Source organism: Eubalaena glacialis, chromosome 10 (assembly GCF_028564815.1).
Source record: "Eubalaena glacialis isolate mEubGla1 chromosome 10, mEubGla1.1.hap2.+ XY, whole genome shotgun sequence".
Classification (NCBI taxonomy): domain Eukaryota; kingdom Metazoa; phylum Chordata; class Mammalia; order Artiodactyla; family Balaenidae; genus Eubalaena; species Eubalaena glacialis.
The window spans coordinates 38,885,034-38,908,399 of record NC_083725.1 but is presented as its reverse complement, the minus strand read 5'-3'; positions in this window follow the sequence as shown (position 1 = coordinate 38,908,399).

Genomic DNA, 23,366 nt, shown 5'->3' with positions numbered 1-23,366 from the left:
CCCTATATTGCTCTCTCCCATTCTTTCTCCCTATTAAAACCCACTAGTTTGTTCTCTATGTCTGTGAGTCTGTTTCCCTTTTGTTATATTCATTTGTTTTGTTTTGTTTTTTAGATTCCACATATAAGTGATAACATAAAGTATTTGTCTTTCTCCATCTGACTTATGTTACTTAGCATAATACCCTTCAGGTCCATACCTGTTGTTGCAAAAAGCAAAATTCATTCCTTTTTAAGGCTGAGTAGTATTCCATTGTACATATATAGCTATATATACCACATTTTCTTTATTCATGTATCTATTGTTGGACATTAGGTTTTTTCCATATCTTGACTGTTGTAAATAATGCTGTTATGAACACTGGAGTGCATGTATCTTTTTGAATTAGTGTTTTTGTTTTCTTTGGATATATATCCAGGAATGGAATAGCTAGATTACATGCTAGTTCTATTTTTAGCTTTTTGAGGACCCTCCACACTGCTTTCCATATTGGCTGCACCAATTTACATTTCCACCAATGGCGTATTTGGGTTCCCTTTTCTTCACATCCTCTCCAACAATTTTTATTTGTGGTCTTTTTGACAATAGACATTCTGACAGGTGTGAGGTAGTATCTCTTTGTGGTTTTGATTTGCATTTCTCTGATGATTAGCAATGTTGAGTATTTTTCATGTGCCTGTTGGTCATCTCTAAGTCTTCTCTGGAAAAATTCTATTCAGGAATTTTGCCCATTTTTTAATCAGAATGCTTTTTTAAATATTAAGTTGTGTGAAATGTTTATGTATTTTGGATATTAATCCCTTATGAAGCAAACATGTTCTCCCATTTAATAGGTTGTCTTTTCATTTCCCCAATGGTTTCCTTTGCTGTGCAAAGGTTTTTAAATCAAATTAGGTCCCATTTGTTTATTTTTGCTTTTGTTTCTTTTGCCTGAAGAGACAAATCCAAAAATATATTGCTAAGATTGATGTCAAAGAGTGTCCTGTTTACATTTTCCTCTAGGAGTTTTATGGTTTACAGTGTTACATTCAGGTTTATAATCTATTTTAAGTTTACTTCTGTATATGGTATGAGAAAACATTCTAATTATATTATTTTAAATGTAGCTGTCCAGTTTTCCCAGCACAACTTTTGAAAAAACTGTCTTTTCTCCCTTGTATATTCTTGTCTCCTTTGTCATAGATTAAATGACTGTGAGTAGTTTTACTTCTGGTGTCTCTATTCTGTTTCATTTTGCCTGTATTTGTGCCAGTACCATGCTGTTTGATGGCTGTAGCTTTTTAGGGTAGTCCGAAATGAGGAAGCATGAAATCTCCAGTTTTGTTCTTTTTTTCTCAGGATTGCTTTGGCACTTTAGTATCTTTGGGATTGTAAATCCCAAATGTAATGTAAATAAAATGCAAATTTTGGGATTATTTGCTCTAGTTATATGAAAAGTGCCATGGGTATTTTGATGGGATTGCATAAAGTCTGTGATTGCTTTGAGTAGTATGGACATTTTAACAGTATTAATTCTTTCAATCCATGAACATGAGATATCTTACCATTTCTGTGTATCATATACAATTTTCTTCAACAGTATTTCATAGTTTTCAGAGTATATGTATTTCACATCCTTAGTTATGTTTATTCCTAGGTATTTTATACTTTTTAAAGTGATTTTTAAAGGGATTGTTTTCTTGCTCTCTCTTTCTGATAGTTTGTTATTATAGTATAGAAAAGCAACAGATTTCTGTGTATTAATCTTGTATCCTGCAACTTTACCGAATTCATTTATGTTTTAATTGTTTTTTGGTGGAGACTTTATTGTTTTCTGTATATAGTATCATGTCATCTGCAATAGTGACAGTTTTACTTCTTCCCTTCAATTTGAATGTCTTTTATTTCTTTTTCTGGCCTGATTGCTATGGCTAGGCATACCAATACTATGTTAAATAGAAGTGGCAAGAGTGGGCATCTTTGTTTTGATCCTGATTTTAGAGGAAAATATTTCAGGTTTCATGACTGAGTATGATGATACATCTATATGTTCCCTCTATACCAGCCTTCATGAGAGTTTTTCTCATAAATTTATCTTGAATATTGTCAAATGCTTTTACTAGATCTATTGAAATGATGTGATTGATCATTTTGTTAATGTTGTGCATCACATTGATTAGTTTGTGGATATTGAACCGTCATTGCATCCCTGGAATAAATTCCACTTGATCAATGTTTATGATCCCCTTTATATATTATTAAATTAGGTTTGCCAATAATTTTTGAGGGTTTTTGCATCTATATTCATCAGAGATATTGGTCTGCAATTTTTCTTTGTAGTGTCTTTTTCTGGTTTTGGTGTCAGTGTAGTATGCCTTGTAGTATGAATTTGGGAGTGTTTCCTCCTTTTTAATTTTTTGGAATACTTTGAGAAGGATAGCTATAAATTCGTCTTTATGTGTTTGGTAGAATTCTCCTGTGACACTGTCAGTCCTGGCCATTTGTTTGCTGGAAGTTTTTCATTACTAATTCTATTTTAGTACTAGTGATTGGTCTGTTCAGATTGTCTCTTTCTTCCTGATTTATTATTGAAAATTTACAAGTTTCTAGACATTTATCCAGTTCTTCTAGGTTGTCCAATTTGTTGAAATGTAGCTGTTCATAGAAGTTTTTAATGATTTTTTTGTATGTCTGTGATATCAGTTGTAATTTCTCCTCTTTCATTTCTTATTTTGCTTATTTGGGTCTCCTCTCTTATTAATGAGCCTAGATAAAGCCTTGTCAATTTTGTTTATATTTTCAAAAAACAAGCTTTTTGTTTCATTGATCTTTTCTATTGTTGTTTTTTGTTTGTTTGTTTCTATTTTAATTATTTATTCTCTGATCTTTATTATTTCTTTCCTTCTCCTCCTGCTGACTTTGGGCTTTGGTTCTTCTTCTTCTTCTAATTCTTTTAGATGGTAAGTGAGGTTGTTTAATTGAGATTTTTCTTGCTTATAGATGTAGGCCTATATTGCTATAAACTTCCCCTTTAGAAGTTCTTTAGCTGTGTTTCACATATTTTGGGAAGTTGTGTTTTATTTTTGTTTCAGAAAAAAAAAGCTTTATAAAATTTCTATTTTTTTAATTTGTTGAGATTTGATTTGTGGCCTGGCATGGGACCTATCCTGGAGAACATTTCATGTGCACTTGAAAAGAAAGTGTATTCTGCTGTTTTTGGATGGCTTATTGTGACATTTAAAACCATTATTGCCTTATTGATTTTCTATCTTGATGATATGTCCTTTGATGTAAGTATAATGTTAAAAGTTCCCTACTATTATTGTATTATTATCAATTTCTCCATTTTTATCTATTAATATTTTATTTATATATTTAGGTGCTCCTATATTAGGTGCATATATGTTAATGAATGTTTTTTCCTCTTCTTTTGTTGATCACTATATTATTATAATTCTCTACCTTTTGTTATAGACTTTATTTTAAAGTCAACTTTGTCTGAGTATTGCTACTCCAGTTTTCTTTCTGTTTCCATTTTTATGAAATATCTCTTTCCATCCATTCACTTTCAGTCTGTGTGTCTTTAGACCTGAAATGAGTCTCTTGTAGGCAGCATATAGATGGGTATTTTTAATCCAGTCAGCCACCTTATGTCTTTTGATTGGAGCATTTATCCCATTGAGATTTGAAGTAATTATTTTTAGGTATGAACTTATCACCATGTTGTTACTTGTCTTGTGGTTGTTTTGTAGTTATTTTTCTTGTTTTCTTTTTCTTTTAATTTCTTCCTTTGTGGTTTGATGATTTTCCTTATCGGTATGCTTGTGTTCCTTTCTCTCTAGTTTTTGTGTATCTATTTTAGGATTTCAATTTGTGGTTACCATAGGGTTCATATATGTTGACCTGTAACTATATCTATTTGCTGAAACTGGTAGTCATTAGTTTCTAACACATTTGAAAAGATCTAAATTTTCTACCCCATTCCCCCAAGTTTTGCTTTTTTGATGTCATATTTTACATCTCCATGTTTATCCCTTCACTCTTTATTTTAGTTATAGTTGATTTTACACTTTTTGTCTTCTAATTTTCATACTAGCTTATTTAAGTGGTTGATCCTCAGACTTCACTATATATTTCCCTTTATTAGTGGGATTTTTCCTTTCCTATAAATTCTCTGTAACTTTCTCTTTTGCACATAAAAAAAGACACTTTAATAGTTCTGATAGGGTCAATTTAGTATTGATGAAATCTTTTAGTTTTTGCTTGTCTGAGAAATTCTTTATCTCTCCTTCAATTCTGAATATTAATGTTGCTGGTAGAGTATCCTAGGTTGCAGGGTTTCCCTTTCAGTACTTTTAATATATCATGCCACTCCCTTCTGTCCTGCACAGTTTCTGCAAAAAAAAATCTGTTTTATGAGGGGGGGGCATTGTTCCCTTGTATTTTACTCTTCCTTTTTTTTTTTCCTCTTTTGCTGCCTTTAGAACTCTCTATGTTTAACTTTTGCCATTTTAATATAATATGTCTGTGTGTGGTTCTCTTTGAGTTCATCTTGTTTGGGGTTCTCTGTTCTTCCCTTACTTGGATATTAGTTTCCTTCTTCAGGTTTGGGAAGTTTTCAGCCAAAATTTTATCAGATATAGTTTTGACCATTTTCTCTCTCTCTTTTCCTTCCTGGACCCCTATAATATGAATGTTAGTATGCTTGATATTGTCTCAGTGGTCTCTTAAATTGCCCCCATTTTTAAAATTTGTTTTTCTTTTTTCTGTTCTGGTTGAGTGATTTCCATTATTTTACCTTCCAGATTGCTTATGTGTTCTTTTGTATCACCCAGTCTGCCATTAAGTCTTTCTAATGTGTTTTTCATGTCAGTTATTGTATTCTTCAGCTCTGGCTCATCTTTTTTATATTTTCTAGATCCCTGTTAAAATTCTCACCATGTTTATCTGTTCTTCCCACATCTCAGTTAGCATTCTTATTACTAATGCTTTGAAATCTTCTCTGGTAAATTATTTATCTCCATTTCATTAGTTGTTTTTTCAGTTTTGTTTTGTTTTTTTCCTATTCTTTCATTTGAAACATATTCCTCTGTCTTCTAATGTTGTTTCACATTCTCTGTCTCTGTGAAATTAGGTGAATCAGTTACCTATCCTGTTTTTGAAGGGCTGTCCTTGTGTGGTAGTGTCCCTATGCAGTCTGTGTGTGGACAGTGGCTTTGGTAGAAGAGCTGGAACTGAATTGAGCATGGGCCACATCTTCCCCTGGGGTGTACTGACAGCTCCCACCTTGATGGGAGGTAGGACTGGAGATGGAGGGAGTAGACCTGGAGCCAGGATTAAGCCAGGGTTTCTCTTATGCTCAATGGCCTATCAGTGGTGGGGTCAGGTCTCAAAGTGCTGGAGCAGAAACCTTGATGTTTGGGTCCTAGCTGGTTCCATTCTAAGTGTGCACTCTCCCCCTCCCAACAATAGCAACTTTGCCTAGTGTGGAGCAGAGCTGGGGCAAGAAGGGCTGGAGTGGGTGCCCAGTGTGGTCTGAGGCATGCCTCAGAAGGTTCCAGTACACCAGTCAGAGTTCCAGACAGTTCCCAATCCTCTACCTCCATGAATGCCAGAGATGGCCACCCTCACTCTGTTCAGATTCTGTGCCAGGTTTTTGCCAACTTTATTCTCCCCAAGTGCACACTTTCCTTGGCAATGACAGCCTTTACCTTAGTGTGGAGTAGTACTGGAGCAAGAGGGGTTGGAGCAAGCACCTAGTGTGGGCTGGGGCACATGCTGGGGCAGTCACTGGAAATGGGCTAGAGTCCCAGGCAGTTCCAATTTGCTTCCTCCCCTTTGTTTCTGAGAGTAAGAAAGCATGTACAAATATTCTCCATGAGTGGAGTCTCGGTTTCTAACAGCCTTCTTGTAAGTTCCACTGGTTTTCAAATCAGCTGAGGGAACTCATCTTTCCAGTGTCATACCTCAGGGCTGGGGTGTCCAATATGTAACTTGAACCCCTCATTCCCCAGGGAGGCTCACTGAGACCATGATATCCTTCTTCTTTTACATGGCCCCCGCTAAGGCCATGGGTCCTGACCTGATTGTTTCTCCTTCCTTCTTACCCAACCCATGTTGATTTTTTTTAGAGCTTTGGTTGTAGAAGGGTCTTTCTGTCAGTCACCAGTTTGTTTTCAGTGGAAGTTGCTTGCTCCACATGTGGATGTATCTTTGATGTGTTTGGTGGTGGGATGAACTCAGAAACCTCTTTCTCTGCCATCTGGATCTCCTCTCCAGTGGTTGTCCAGTTTTAATCCACAATTTAAAATGTGGTTCTGACCAGTCATCACTCTTCTACAGTCTCATTGTATATCAATAAATTGTGAGAAGACACAAGTCCCTGTACCAAATGGTATTTTTGCATAGCTGAACAACTCAGCTGAGATTATGGTGTATAAAAATTCCCAGGAAAGTATATAAAATCATTGCCAGAAATTTTTAATATAGACAAGCTACAGATAAAGACAAAATGACCAAACTAAGATTACAAGGATGATTTGGCTCTAAAATAAAAGTTACTTAAATTAAAAAAAAAAAAAAAAACTGAACTATAGTAAGCATAATACACTAACAATTTTTTGATGTGCACTGAAAGAGTTATACACTGCACGTGATATATATCATCCTAGGGATACCATTCAAGAAAAAGTCATCAGTGAGAACTTACAGAAAATTGAAAACAAGTTTTTAAAGTATTCACTTAAATCAATTTATGTCAACTCTAATTCAAGGGAGCATCTTAAGAAGAGATGAGTTCAACAAACCTAATATGCCACAATCAATTGGTCAGGAAATTTTAAAATGTATTTTAAATATATCTATAATTTTAGCTGTGAGATATATATGGAAGCACAGCAAAGAAAAGCCTTGAATACAGTTCCCATTCTATGAAGACATATTTAAAATGTAGTGCACAGTATATTTAAGCAGTTAAATATAATAGGGTGTAAGTTTCTGTTCCCATAAAATAATTTTTCTTTGCTAGTATTGATTTGCTAATACCTTATTATGTGGAATGCATGGTTTGTGGGATGTTTTAGGTAGCATTATTGATTCCCTGAAAGTTGAGAAGATAAGAAGTATAGAAATGGTTTTTATTTTATTTTTTCATTAAAAAGTAATTGTGACAAGCTTAAAACTCAAAGGAAATCTCTGTTTATTAACTATGCCCCTTTAAAACTCTTTTCCCTATGAAGCCAAAATAAACTAATTAGATTAAGCTTCATTAATGGAAAGAAAGAAGGTGATGTCTCTTTCTGTTCTGAGCTAGTAAGAACAAAACTGCAGAATGTATTCAAATCTGAGTAATTTTAAAATTTAAGGAAGACTACAAATAAATTGCAAATGCATTAGGAATAGTGTGACCAAAATATTGAAATGTCTCAATGCTAAGTAAATGAGACTCTGTGGGGTTTTCTTTCTTCTTTTTGGTTTGGCTTGATTTGAGTTTTTTGTTTTTTGTTTTTTTGGTTCTGTATGATTAGTGTATTTATGCATTTGAAAGACTGCCATTTAGAAGAGGGATTATACTTTAAAAACATGAGTTTAATCACTAGGAAGACAAATTTTGAAGCAACAGAGAAAGAATGTTCTCAGCATTTTGAAAGATGGACTGAAAAAAACAGAACCAATAACCATTTTCATAAAAATGTGCTAAAGCTGAAAGTTCAGCTACAAAGGGGTATATAATAGAAAGACCTTAGGAGAAATAGCCATCAGATTAGAATCTAAACTGTATGAACTTTAAGTTTCACCTAAACCAGAGAATCTATAATGCCACTAAAGCTTATGCATGTTTATGTTAAATAATTATTTCTGAAAAGGCACAACCAATTTCTCTTTTAAAATTACATAGCTTGTGTTTTCATAAGAGAGAATATTTGTTCCATAACAGAGAATTATTCCATTATTGGCAAATTTTAGAACAAAAAAATTATTCTTATCTCTCTACTTGTGCAATGTTAATATGCTAATTCATTAGTGCATTTCTCCATTATATGACTCTCTGTTTCTTTCACATCAATATAACCATTCTATAATGTGACATTTTGAGCTTAATATATAAAATTAAACACAAAAATTTACGTATAAAATTGATATATATAATGCATTTTTCTATTACTACATAGTTTAATTATTTAAATGGTTTATTAATAATATTTAATAATTTATCAATAATTTCCTTAATGCTGTATATTTAGTGTAAATTGGAAGCTTAATATTACAAATAATACTGAGATAAAAACATTAATGGGTTCCTCCATATATTGGATTTTCTTTTTTACATCTTTATTGCAGTATAATTGCTTTACAATGGTGTGTTAGTTTCTGCTTTATAACAAGTGAATCAGCTATACATATACATATATCCCCATATCTCCTCCCTCTTGCGTCTCTCTCTCACCCTTCTTATCCCACCCCTCTAGGTGGTAACAAAACACTGAGCTGATCTCCCTGTGCTATGCGGCTGCTTCCCACTAGCTATCTATTTTACATTTGGTAGTATATATAAGTCCATGCCACTCTCTCACTTCGTTCCAGCTTCGTTCCAGGGTACTACCCCCTCCCTGTGTCTTCAAGTTCATTCTCTATGCCTGCGTCTTTATTCCTGTCCTTCTCCTAGGTTCTTCATAAACTTTTTTTTTTTTTTTAGATTCCATATATATGTATTAGCATATGGTATTTGTTTTTCTCTTTCTGACTTACTTCACTCTGTATGACAATCTCTAGGTCCATCCACCTCACTACAAGTAACTCAATTTTTTTTATGGCTGAGTAATATTCCATTGTATATATGTGCCACATCTTCTTTATCCATTCATCTGATGATGGACACTTAGGTTGCTTCCATGTCCTGGCTATTGTAAATAGAGCTACAATGAACATGTGGTACATGCCTCTTTTTGAATTATGGTTTTCTCAGGGTATATGCCCAGTAGTGGAATTGCTGGGTCATAAGGTAGTTCTATTTTTAGTTTTTTAAGGAACCTCCATACTGTTCTCCATAGTAGCTATATCAATTTACATTCCCACCAACAGTGCAAAAGTGTTCCCTTTTCTCCACACCTTCTCCAGCATTTATTGTTTGTAGATTTTTTGATGATAGCCATTCTTATTGGTGTGAGGTAATACCTCATTGTAGTTTTGATTTGCATTTCTCTAATGATTAGTGTTTTTGAGCATCCTTTCATGTGCTTCTTGGCCATCTCTATATCTTCTTTGGAGAAATGTCTGTTTAGGTCTTCTGCCCATTTTTGGATTGGGTTGTTTGTTTTTTGATATTGATCTGCATGAGTTGCTTGTAAATTTTGGAGATTAATCCTTTGTCAGTTGCTTCATTTGCAAATATTTTTGCTCATTCTGAGGGTTGTCTTTTCATCTTGTGTATGGTTTCCTTTGCTGTGCTAAAGCTTTTAAGTTTAATTAGGTTCCATTTGTTTATTTTTGATTTTATTTCCATTTTTGTAAGAGGTGGGTCACAAAGGATCTTGCTGTGATTTATGTCATAGAGTGTTCTGCCTAGGTTTTCCTCTAAGAGTTTTATAGTGTCTGTCCTTACATTTAGGTCTTTAATGCATTTTGAGTTTACTTTTATGTATGGTGTTAGGGAGTGTTCTAATTTCATTCTTTTACATGTAGCTGTCCAGTGTTCCCAGCACCACTTATTGAAGAGGCTGTCTTTTCTCCATTGCATATTCTTGCCTCCTCTATCAAAAATAAGGTGACCATATGTGTGTGGGTTTATCTCTGGGTTTTCTACCCTGTTCCATTTATCTGTATCTCTGTTTTTGTGCCAGTACCATACTGTCTTGATTACTGTAGCTTTGTAGTATAGTCTGAAGTCTGGGAGCCTGATTCCTCCAGCTCCACTTTTCTTTCTCAAGATTGCTTTGGCTATTCGGGGTCTTTTGTGGTTCCATACAAATTGTGAAATTTTTTGTTCTAGTTCTGTGAAAATTGCCATTGGTAGTTTGATAGGGATGGCATTGAATCTGTAGATTGCTTTGGGTAGTATAGTCATTTTCACAATGTTGATTCTTCCAATCCATGAACATGGTATATCTCTCTATCTGTTTGTATCATCTTTAATTTCTTTCATCAGTGTCTTATAGTTTTCTGCATACAGGTCTCCTCTAGGTAGGTTTCTTCCTAGGTATATTATTCTTTTTGTTGCAGTGGTAAATGGGAGTGTTTCCTTAATTTCTGTTTTAGATTTTTCATCATTAGTGTATAGGAATGCAGGAGATTTCTCTGCATTAATTTTGTGTCCTGCTACTTTACCAAATTCATTGATTAGCTCTAGAATGGCTGCCAGATGTAGTCATACTAAGTCACATGGCATGGGCAGTTTATGTCTCATTGTATAGAGTGCTAAATTGCTTTCCATATGTGCTGCATCTTTTTACTCACCCTTCAATTTGATTTTAATTTCAAAAATACATTGACTACATTTTTAATGTGTTTTTTGTAAACGTTTTTAACACTGGGATAGTTATTTCTTAACTTACCTTTCTAAAAATTAAGTAAAATAATACTGGTGTTTGTAAAGATAATTACAGCCAAGATAATCTATTACAGCTATGACCTTATAGGATGCTCTAAGTTTCATATTCACTGTCAGTATAACAGGTTTCTCACATTTTCAGTCTACCTCCTCATCTTGCCTATTTCTAAGGACTTAAGCTTTCCCTGTGTCTTTCATCTAAGAACCATCTTCCTCTGTATAACTACATCCCCTTTCTTTGTTAAATAATCACAGATGCAAACAACTTTCAGTATAGATTTCTTGACTAATGGAGATGGTGATAACAATGTTACTAATAACAAATAATAAACTATTCCTAATTGATGCTCTTAAATGACAAACATTATATGTCAACAATATATAAATTAACTCCTTTAATTCTTACCACAATCCTTTATGCTACCACACCCATGTAATAAAAGACACTGAAGCTCAAATGTAATTTTCCTAACATAACAGTTCTTATTAATGCTAGAACAAGTATTTGAATCCACACCTTTCTTACCTCAAAGCTATGTTTTTAATAAAATTTCTTCTGTTTTAGAAAAATGATATGATATTAAAATTAGATAGAGAAAGGCCTTAACAATGATTTTGATCACCACCCATGGTCTACCTTTATTATATTTAGGAGTCAAATTTAGTGAAACTTCCTTTTACAATAGTTTTTGGTACTGGTTTAAAACAGTATTGATCCCAAAGAAGTATTGATTATGTTTTCATTAATAATTTCCTACCCACAGTCACAATATGTTTTTCTCAATTGTTTATACTAACCTTTTTTTTTCCATTGTACATCTTATACTCCCAATTCAGTTAGCCTGGCTACTCCAAAATAGGTGATCATCAACTCCCTTTTGAATACCTCTGTCTTTTTCTTCCAACTGTAAATACCATTCCCATCTCATCTATTTGGAATCTGGAATGTCATGTTTTCTCTTTTTTTTTATGTTTAATTTTTATTTTTGTATAGTAGGTCCTTGTTGGTTATCTATTTTAAATATAGCAGAGTAGACATGTCAATCCCAAACTTCCAATCTATCCCTCTCCCCCACTCTTGCCCCCTGGTAACCATAAGTTCATTCTCTCTCTGTGAGACTGTTTCTGTTTTGTAAATAAGTTCATTTGTACCAATTTTTTTAGATACCACATATAAGTGATGTCATATGATATTTGTCTTTCTCTGTCTGACTTACTTCACTCAGTATGACAATCTCTAGGTCCATTCATATTGCTACAAATAGCATTTTTTTGTTCCTTTTTGTGCCTGAGCAACATTCCATTGTATATATGTACCACATCTTCTTTATTCATTCTTCTAGTGATGTACGTGTAGGTCGCTTCCATGTCTTAACTACTGTAAACAGTGCTGCAATGAACGTTGGAGTGCATGTATCCTTTCAAACTATATTTTTCTCTGGATATATGCCCAGGAGTGGGATTGCTGGATCATATGCTAGCTCTATGTTTAGGGTTTTTTTGTTTTTTATTTTTTATTTTTTTTAAACCTATACTGTCCTCCATAGTGGCTGTACCAATTTACATTCCCACAACAGTGTTAGGAGGGTTCTCTTCTCCACACCTTCTCCAGCATTTACTGTTTGTAGATTCTTTGATGATGGCAATTCTGACTGCTGTGAGGTGATATCTCATTGTAGTTTCGATTTGCATTTCTCTAAGAATTAACAAGGTTGAGCATTTTTTCGTGTGCCTCTTGGCCATCTGTATGTCTTATTTGGAGAAATGTCTAGTTAGGCCTTCTGACCATTTTTTGATTGGGTTTTTTGTTTTTGGATATTGAGCCACATACACTGTTTGTAAATTTTGGAGACTAATCTCTTGTCAGTTACATTTTGTGAATATTTTCTCCCATTCTGTGGGTTGTCTTTTGCTATGTGGTCTTAATTAGTGGAACTAGAGAGTGCAGTCTCTTTTTTGCTTAGTATTAATCTATAATTTGCATTTTTTAATACATACAAAAACCTTCCCTGGGATTTCACATTCAAGAATCACAAGGAAAATCTAAGCATCAAATGATGAAGTAAAAAATTAATTAATAATTAATTTACTGATTATTTATTATTAATTATATTAATTTAATTCATTAAGGTAAATAAATAATTAATTAATTTACCTGAATGAATCAGCAAAATTACTTCAACACTCAAATATGGCAGAATTTCTTTGGCACAGAATCAGGCTGTTCAGACATTCTTAGATGATGGTCTCACCTGGGTGATTGAATGGTCTCGAATAGTGATCCTTGAAAGAAATTTATCAGCTTACATTCTCTCTCTCTTTCTCTCTCTCTTTCTTCTTGACATAAAAGTAGATAAATATAAAAGATAACTATTTTTCAGCATTGGAAAATGAGCAGTGCAAGACAGCAATACCTCAAAGAAGGAACACCTATGAGGTGAGCCCCATGGACATCTTGGCACTTTGGGAACAATTTCCAGAACAGAGCACAATGAAACGGAAACCAAGCAGATGAGTTAACCTGAGTAGACAAAATTAGAGGTCAGGGAAGTTGAAGCAGCTATAATCTCTGGGGAATATTATTAGAGAGGAAGAAGATGTGCAGATGGGTAAGGGAAGCAGAAATCTAAGGGTTAATGGTGAGACTATTCAAGTTTACCAGAGATCAGTTATTCTGACATTATGAACACAAAAGAGATACAAAAGGTCAAGTTATACCAGGAACTTTGGAGTTCTAATCCAGTGAAAGTAGAAGGACATCTGTATAATACAGCATTAAAATACCAGGATTCAGTGCTATAGCAGTACTTATTGTATTTCTAAAAACCTGTATAAGAAGACAGTTCCCAAATTAATGACCTCAGCTTCCACCTTGAACAACTGAAAACAGAAGAGCAAATGAAACCCACACTAAGTAAAAGAAAAAATAATAATAAAAATAAGAGCAGAAAGTAATAAAGTATAAAACAGAAAAATAAAGAAAAAACGAATGCTAAATGATTTAATAAAATTATTAAAATCGATAAATGTTTACCCAGTTCGGGAAAAAAGATGAGAGGTACTAATTACCAATACAAGGAATAAAAGCAATATCATCATTATAAATTCCAGAAATATTGAAAGGATAACAAGGGAACATCACAAAAATTTTATACCAATAAATCTCATAACTTATATAAAATGTAAAAATTACTTCAAAGACAAAAATCACCAAAGCTCCCTCAAAAAGAAATAGGTAACCTGAAATCCCAGTATCTATCAAAGAAATTGAATTTATAGTTAAAGCCTTACCACAAAGAAAACTGTAGGCTCAGATGGCCTCTAGTAAATTCCACAAACATTTATGTGAAAAAAAACCTATTCTACACTTTCCCAGAAAATTGAAAATAGTGCAATATATTTCAACTCATTTTATGCCCTGATTCCAAAACCTAACTACAGACCAATAAGCCTCATAAATATAGTTGTAAAATTTCTAAACAGAATTTTAGTAAACAAAATCCAGCAATATAGAAAGGAAATAATGCATCTTGATAAGGTATGGTTATTTAACATCTGAAAGTTAATTAATGTTATACACCATATTAAAAGAGAAAAATCATGTGATTGCCTCAATAATACAGAGAAAACATTTCACAATAACCACTACTCATTCATGATAAAAACTTCCAGAAAGCTAGAAGAAAACTCTCTAAACCAGAGAAAAGTCATCTACAAAACACTTATAGCTACCACTATACTTAAAGCTGAAAGACTGAATTCTTTCCCTTAAAATCAAGAACAGAGTAAGTGTTCCCTCTCTCCCTACTTTTGTTCAACATTGTCCTGGAAGTTCTAGCTAGGGCATTAGGCAAAAATAATAAATAAATAAATAAATAAATAAGAAAAGAACATGAAAGACATCTGATGGAATCTATTAAAACAAAAAAAGACAAAAAGCTAGAATAGTGAGTTAGTGAATTTAGCAAACTTGTAGCATACAAGATCAATACACAAAAATCAAATATCAAAAATATGGATTACTTTTGAATAAACTTAACAAAAGATGTAAAAGGCCCCAAACTAAAAAGCACAAAAGAGTTGTTAGAAAATATCAAAGAAGACATATGTATGATCCTCATGGATCAATAAATTACCCTAACTCAATATTATTAGATGTCATCACACCTTCAAATTGAGATAAACATTTGGGGCAACCTCAATTAACATATCATTTAAATTGATTATAAAATATATATGGAAATGCAAAAGACCTAGAATAACCTCTGAAAAAGGACACAGTTGTATGTCTAACACTACTGGTTTTCAAGACTTATTACAACACTACAATCATCAGGACTGCATGACGTTGGCAGAGCAATCAATAAATAGATCAACTGATGGTAGAGTCCAGAAATAGACCCACATCTTATGAACAACTGATTTTCAACAATTTGGTGAAAAATGTAAGGTCTTTTCAACATATTGTGCTGCCAATTTTTTGGCTATCCAACACAATATCCAATTACGTTGTATAGCCACTGGCAAAACAAAGCAAAATAAAACAAAACAACTTCCATCTATATTTTTCACCACATATAAAAGAATAACTCAAAATGGATTACAGGTCAGAATTCAAAACGAAGAACTCTGAAATGTCTAAAAGAATATAGGAAACAACATTTGTGATCTTGAGATAGAAAATATTTATTAGATATGAAAATAAAAGCATGATAGACAAAATAACAAATTGATAAGTTGAATTTCATCTAATTATAAAGCTCTTCTCTTCAAAAGATAGTGTTAAGAGAATCAAAAGATAAGTCTGAGAGAAAATGACTGTAAATAATATATCTGATAGAGGATGTCTATCCAGAATATATAAAGCGATCTTAAACCTCAGTAGGAAACAAACAACTCAATTTTAAAAACTGGAATAGATTTGAACAGATACTTCAGCATATATGGATAGCAAATAAGTACATGAAAAAATTGTTCAACAACATCATTTTTCTTTAGGGATATATAAATTAAAACCACGATGAGACACCACTAGACAACCATTAGAAAGGCTAAAATTTAAAAATACAAAACACAAAGTGTTGAAAATGATGTGGAAGAACTGGAACTTTTATACAATATTGATGAACATGTAAGATGGTACTATTTTGGAACAGAGTGTGGAAATTCTTAAACAATTAAACATGCACCTACATCAACAAACCAAATCACTTAATAGTAATCGGTCTCGAGATCACATAGATTTTGCATTTAGCAGACAAAGACTTTAAAGCAAATAGTTCAATGAACTAAAGGAAAACATATTCTTAAAATATTATGATAATCAATAAACAGACAGGGTATACCCTTTTAAAAGAACTATTTAAAATGTCCAGATTAATAGGAAAACGTTCCTAAGTTAACTCAATAGTAATTTGAAGAAGTCAATAAGTGTCCGTGACATAGAAGGGAGATAAATAGAAATGATCCAATATGAGGAACAGACAAAATCGGATTAAAGAATAACAGACTTTCAGAAACTTGTGGGAAACTATTAAGTGGATGAATATAAGTATAATTAGATGCCCAGAAGGAGCAAATAGTGAGGATGAGGAAAAAAAATTTTGAAGAAATAAAGCATGATAGTCTTAAATTTGATTTTTAAAAAAATCATCTTAATTGATTCAAGAAACTCGTAAAGCCCAAGTAAGATGAATACAAACAAAACCTCATTTATAGACACATAACTGTGAAGCTTCTGAAATTTTTTGAGAAAAAATGAAAATGCCAAAATATTATTTCAAATGATAACCTCACTCATAAAAAAAGGATGTTGAAATAAAGACATTTTTAGATAAATGAAAGCTGAAGGAATCGATCACTAGTAAACTTTCATTACAAGATGTGCTAAAAGATATTCTTCAGGCTGAAGGAAAATGATATCAAGTAAAAACTTGGATCTATAAGAAGGAATAAATAGCTTCAGAAATATTTAAAATTGAGCTTTATTCTTGTTAATTTCTTTATAAATAATAACTAGTTAAAAAATTATAACAGTGCCAGATGATGATTACTACATATGCAGATGGAAAATACATGAAAACAACAGTGCAAAGGAGGAGGTTGGGTAAGTGAAATTAAGCTGTTGTAAGGTTATATTTCTGAAAAAAAGAAGCAAGAAATGTAAAAGGTAAAATGTGACTTTAGCAAAGTTAAAAATGTACTTAAAAAAAATACCATTAAGGGACATGAAAAAGCATGCTTTAGACCGATTAAAAATCATTTCAATACAGATCTCTGGTAAAGACTTGAAACTAGAATATAAAAGTAAGTCAATAATAAAAAAATATATATACAAAACTTAAAGAAACTTCACAAAAGAAGATTAATAAATGACCAATAAACACAGGAAAAGATACTCCATATCATTAGTTACTAGAGAAATCCAAGTAAAAAGCCAAATTAGATAACACTGCATCACTAACAAAATGTCCAAATTTAAAAAGATTGACAGTTCCAAGTGCTGGTGAGGATGCAGCATAACTAGAACCCTAATACATTACTAGTGAGAATGCAAAAGTGTACAGCCACTTCATAGTTAAGTATCCACTTCTCATGTGATCCATCAGTGTCAATCCTGGGCATTCACACAAGAGAAATTAAGTATGGTCTTACACAAGAATGATATCAGCAGCTTTATTCCTAAACATCAAGAATTGAAAACAATCAAACCATCCAAAAACAGGTGAACAGATAAACAAGTTATGATAAATTTATACAATGAAATATTGATAAGCAATAAAAAGGAACTAACCACAGATAAAGGCAACATCATGATTGAATCTCAAAAACATTATTTTGAGCAAAAGAAACAAGATGGAAATGATTATGTACTGTATAATCAACTTATATAAGGCTCAGAATTGATATGTATATAATAAAATTTACCAGGATCAGACATAATTCTTAAGGCCATATTTCAAATGTAGTCACAGCTTCCTCATATTTCTGTATGTAATTGTAACTTTTTACACTCATGGCAACTTTCAAGTAAGGCATGTGAATATATGAGGGCAGAAAAGGGATTTAAATATAACCCTGAGATGACAATGCTAATACAGTGTGAGAGTTCAGGCAGTCTGCTGCGTGACATTCCTTTTTTTAAGAGTATCAGTCAACAGACATCCAGTACACTGATATTGCACTTCATGCAGGTTTAAGACTCAACAAAACAGAAGTGTAAATCAAAAGCGTGCTTTGTGTATGCTTTCTGAAAACAAAATTTCCTGAAAGAAGAAAGTTCAGAGTTACTTACAAAAGTTTGGCTGCCACTTTTCCCTTAGTAACCACACTCAGCGGCTAATTTTCTCTCAAACTTAATAGAATCACAAACTTGTTAGAAAGAAAACATTTGTTCAGTAAGCCTAGAAATTCTTTAGAATTCTAATATTTATAAAACTCTCTGTCAATAGTAAATATAAATTCTATTTTTTCTCATTTAGTTGCTCCTGGATTGAATCATGTAACTACTTCATTCTTTACTAAGAATAGTCGTTGGTAGAAAGTAATACAAATAATACACATTACTAAAACTCATTTTGTTTTCTGCAAGCTAATACCTACTAAAAAGAAACTAGATTTACTGTCATTGATATCATCCATATGGTCTTTTTGGTGATTTTCCTGCAGATTGAGTTTCATCAAATTTGGGGGAAATACTATTCTTATTTTGCATGTGACCAGACAATTGAACATAATTGTTGTGTTTCATATAATAGCCTTATTTTTTTCAACCATTGTCTTCTAGAAAAGGAGTATATGAATAGGATTGTATGTATATATGTAAAATACAGTATTTTCCCTTTAGATTTGGTATCTCAAAGAAAAATAAAACATATGAATCACATCATTATGTTGGTTATTTGGAGTTGAGAGGTGGACAAGGTGAGGACTAGATAGGTGGATTGTGTTGAAGTGAGCCTTCAGTAGTTTCACAGGAGAGCAGGTGTTATAAACTGAATTACAGGAGGCTGTAAAGATTATCTGATGTTCAAATCTGTGAGGCAAGGAGGAAAAATAATTTGGTCTTCAAATCCATGAGGCAAAAAACAAGTCACTATCCACTAAATACCGAGCATAAAGTAATTTAAAAATCGAACCTGTCATACAACCAGGATAAGGTCAACTGCATGGTTATATACACAGAAATCTATTAAATGTTTAAAGTTAAACTTCTAATCTACCAACATCTTCTTTCTGAGTTTTTTCTAATTTGTATATATCATTATGTACCATTATGATAGATTTTGGGGGTACTCATAATTGCATTCATTAAACTAATAAGTATTTGCATGTAAAGAAACAGAGATGTGAACAAAATTAAATGTTAGTGCTTTAATGGTATTTATTTTCAATTCCCCATTCTAGATTTTAGTTTTTAAGAAACTAATGTGGTTGAGATTGCCTGAATTTCCAGACTAGATCTCTTCCAAATACCCCAGTGGACAAGTAAGGAGGCAATGAGGTCTTTAAAAAGGTGCCTACAATTAAATCTTGACTAAGCTCTAGGTGTTTTCCCTGTCTTCAGGGAATTAGGCTGAGAAGAGACTTTCAGAACTTATTAAATCATGTATTTTTATGTACTGTGAAACCAATCATTAATTAAAGCATGCCCACATTTAAACCATCTCAGAAAGATTTTGATTCCCATGCATTTAAGTTGCTGGGCATTTATACTCAGATAAAAATGAACTTCAAGCTGACAGAAAGTCAACTGTTCAGACTTTTTGCAAAACCAGATTAAGTGCTTGCTATTGATCTTTGTCCTTTTTTATTCTTATGTGACTGTTTGAATCATAGCTGTAAAATAGAGACCACGTAGCCTACCACATTTTATTCATGGAGGTTAGTGTGGACCTGAGCAGCAAGCACACTGTATATTAAGGACACAGTTGTAAACGTATGAGGCCTAAAGACAGTAATGGATAATTGTAGTGAAAGTGAAATAGATTAGCTAATGAAGAAAAATAAATGAAACTTTTAAGTAATTTTTGAAAATGTTGGTTAATATATTTGAATTCCACCTCAGAAAAAATTCTAATTAAATTATGTGTAGATAACTGAATAGGTACTGTGTACAATATTATATACTTATGTTCCTATATGTTTATTTTGTTTCACTTGCCCCTGGGAGAGTTCTTCAATGCCTATGCAAATTTCTTTCACTTTAACCTGTGGGAATTCACCTCCAAATCCCAGGGCTTTCTAGGAAAGAATTCATAAATGAAAATCAGTTCTGCTCCAGTATATGAAGTGATATTCTTTCGTTATTCACAGTTCTTTTCAAATACAACACTCACAGGCTGCAGGGCAATGAAAATTATTCTTTTGCTTCTTATGCACAGTGGAAACATTCTTAGATCATCTAGATTAAACACTTTGCTTTCCATTTTTTATGGTAAAATTCTTCATTTCTGATGTATACATGCACATCAAATTTTGAGGATTTTCTTTACATTAAAATCTTGGTTAGTGATGTTCTTTCCTTCAGTAATTGGCATAAACCCTCAGAACTCCCCACCTGAATTTACATTACAGCCAGCTAAAAATTTCCCACTGTTTCTTTCAGAAGCAGACATTTTAAGTGTCAAATGAAAATATAGGCTATCATTCTAAAATAGATGTTTTAGAAAACCTAGACAACCATCAGAAATTCTCTCACAGAGGTGGAAATGAGATAAATTAAACCTTCATTGAGACGGAACCCTGGAGACTTAGCCTATCTTCTGAAGCCAGACAGAAGCATAGATTTATGAGGAAATCTGTTGTATGAATACTAGTGAAATGCATTAAGAACTCCCTTCTATATCTGGTTTTTAATCATTCCAAATCCATACTTGGATTTTTTTTCTACTAATGTAACAAAAGTATGTCCCTGTCTGATCATAATTCAGGAAAAAGTCAGTCTTGACTTCCTTATTTTTCAAGCTTCAGGTTGTTGAGGGGAATTAAAATATTAACCACTTGCCAGGCTTGAAGATAAGTTATGCATTCTTTTTCTTAGTGTAGGAAGAAACAAGTCACTATAATTATGTTATATACTGTGAACCTTTTTCTTCTGTCCTGTCCAGGCTGTTTACTTTCTTTGACAGTGTTTACTTGTTGTCCTTGAATTGATTGATGTAGCCCTGTGTAAAAATTGATTTGGATAAATCAAGAGGTTAAGGGAAAATTCATAATGTGAATCCAAATTCAGGGCTACCTTAAGAGAAAAGAAGAGGCAAGAAAACATCCTGAAGCCCATGTTCAAGGAATTATAATAAGTTACTTTTGCTAGAAGTAACAGTTGGATTGAAATGCCATTAAAGTGTTATACAATACTGGGATTTTGTACAAAGCACCAAGATTATTTAAATTCTGCCCTGACCCAACCAGCAAACCTACTTGCCATGTTTTCCAGAAGAAATACATATGTGTAGGAAATAATAGAAACAAAGTAAAGTAAACCTATACATTAACTAAACATTTGGCCACAAAGCCCAGTATAGAACACACTATAATTTTTTCTTTATAAACCCTCAAACTAAAGTCAGCAAAAAGACCTGCCTCATGCTTCCTTAACGTTCAGGGTGAAATCTCACATCTCAGCATTCTCATGAATGAAAGAGTCAATTCAAAGTGCAGCAGTCAATGTACAGACATGAGCTTGTGTGAAAGCATGCCTGTAGAAAACACACACACACACACACACACACACACACACACACACAAGCTTAAGAAAGAAGGAAACAGAATATCTTAATGTCTGTTGTAGATATGTCTAAGCCACAAACTCTCAGCCCTCTCAGGCTGGAACAATAAGCCTGGGTTTAGACATTGTATGAGAGGCAGAAGGAGGTTCAAAGGAGAAAGACATATGTCTGGCTCAATCTTTTGGCACATTCTTATCTGTACTTAGCCACAATTGTTACAGCAAGAGACAGCAATTTTGATTTGTATAAAGTTCTGAAGTTCTTCCTCTCTACAGCACTGTCTCCCATTTGATAAATAATTTTCTACTGCAGTTCCAAAGAGTTTGGCCATGTGAAAACTAATACCCAAACAGATAAATGTGGAATTTTCTTTAAGGTGTTATCTGGGTGAACAGAGTAGACAGAATGTCAGATGCTCTCTCAGGGACACTGGGCAAGATCTATTTCTGTTCGTTAGGCAAAGGTCAGTGAACTGGTCTCCTCAGGCCGACTGAAGGACTATATGAGGCTAAGTGTAAACAGGTATAGGGCAAGGATACCAGGATCTAAGAAGGCAGTTTGACAGGAGAGAAGAAAGCTATCTCTTTCTCTTTCTATCTCCCTTCCTTCTTTCCTCCCTCCCTCCCTTCCTTTGCTTTGAGAACCACCACATCCTCTCCCTTGGAAAGGAAAATAATGAATTACAGAATTACAAACGTGTTACTAATTATTTTCCTCTAAATCAATAATTGTCAAAGAGTTGTGATGACTGTGATTGTGAAATCATGTAAAATTGATGTGAAAATGTTTGTGAATGAATAATTCTACAGTCAGAAATAATTTAACTCAATTCTCCTAGCTTACCCAAACAAGAAATAGGTGGGCTTATTTTTTTTTTACTTTTGTCTCTTCCTTTACCAAATATTTATTAGGCACCTACTTAGGATCTGACACATTTAATGATGCCTTACTCTCTAGCATAACTCAATCAATGCAATGAAAATTACAATATCACAAGACTTTAGGGATGGGTCATTTACAATTCTAGCCCAGGAAATTCTCTTGATGTACTTTACAAATGTTAATTTACTTCATCTTCACAAACACACACACACACACACACACACACACACAAAATGATTGGTTTTATTATTTACTCCATTTTATAGAGCCAGAAATGGGTGTCTGTCAATAACTTGCCTAATGTCACACAGCTTGTAAATGGTGAAGCTGTGATTTGAAAAGTCTGCCTCCAGTGTCTTTGTTCTTAATGATCATGCTGCACTTGATTGATATTCATGCATTAATATGTGATACACAGGAATTTTACTTAAATAAAAGATGTTTATCTCATAATACTTAATATAAGAAATATATACAAGTAACAGAGGTTGTGGGGCAGGGAAGGCAGGGGGAGAAAAAAGGACAGAAAAATTCATTTCTAAAAGATGGTAATGACTGCTGTGTCTGGCCCACGTAGGTAGGTATTATATACCATTTTACTCATGTCGAAGGAAAAACCCACAAAATTTAGATCTGGAAGGTTAGTAAAAACTTCACAGCTTTTCATCCTCAGTGTTTCAATATTAAATTCTTTTGAAATGAAAACAGTGTAGATAATAAGCCCACATAAGATAAGAACAATCTTGCACAGAGAATTTAAATGAAAAAAAAGATCTTAGGAGATAGCTATTTCTTGACTGTGAAACCATCATCTCTCATTCAGTCTAACCTGATAGCATCTTTCAGTGATGACACAATTACAATTTATCTTTGCTCTGAAATCTGCTGAAATCATGACAGGCATTTTCTTTGCAGGGTCCCTTGTTCAGGAATGCTCATTTCCTCTTGAAAAAAAAAAAGGAACAGAATTTGTTTCTACCTTCTAAATTTATATCAAGACTAACTTTTCTTGGCTCAACCTAGCCTAATAAGTAGCCCAAAACAATTTATCAAACATTTTTTAATATTAATATTGTGAATTTTAGGTCTTACTGTTATAATTTTCAAATCTCCAAATTACATCTCTTTAGATTTGAAGTTATGGGAGACATTTTAAATAAAAATCTACTTATGGAGACTTACAATTGTAATTTTAAAGTGACCATCATAATTCAGAAGAGTAGCATTTG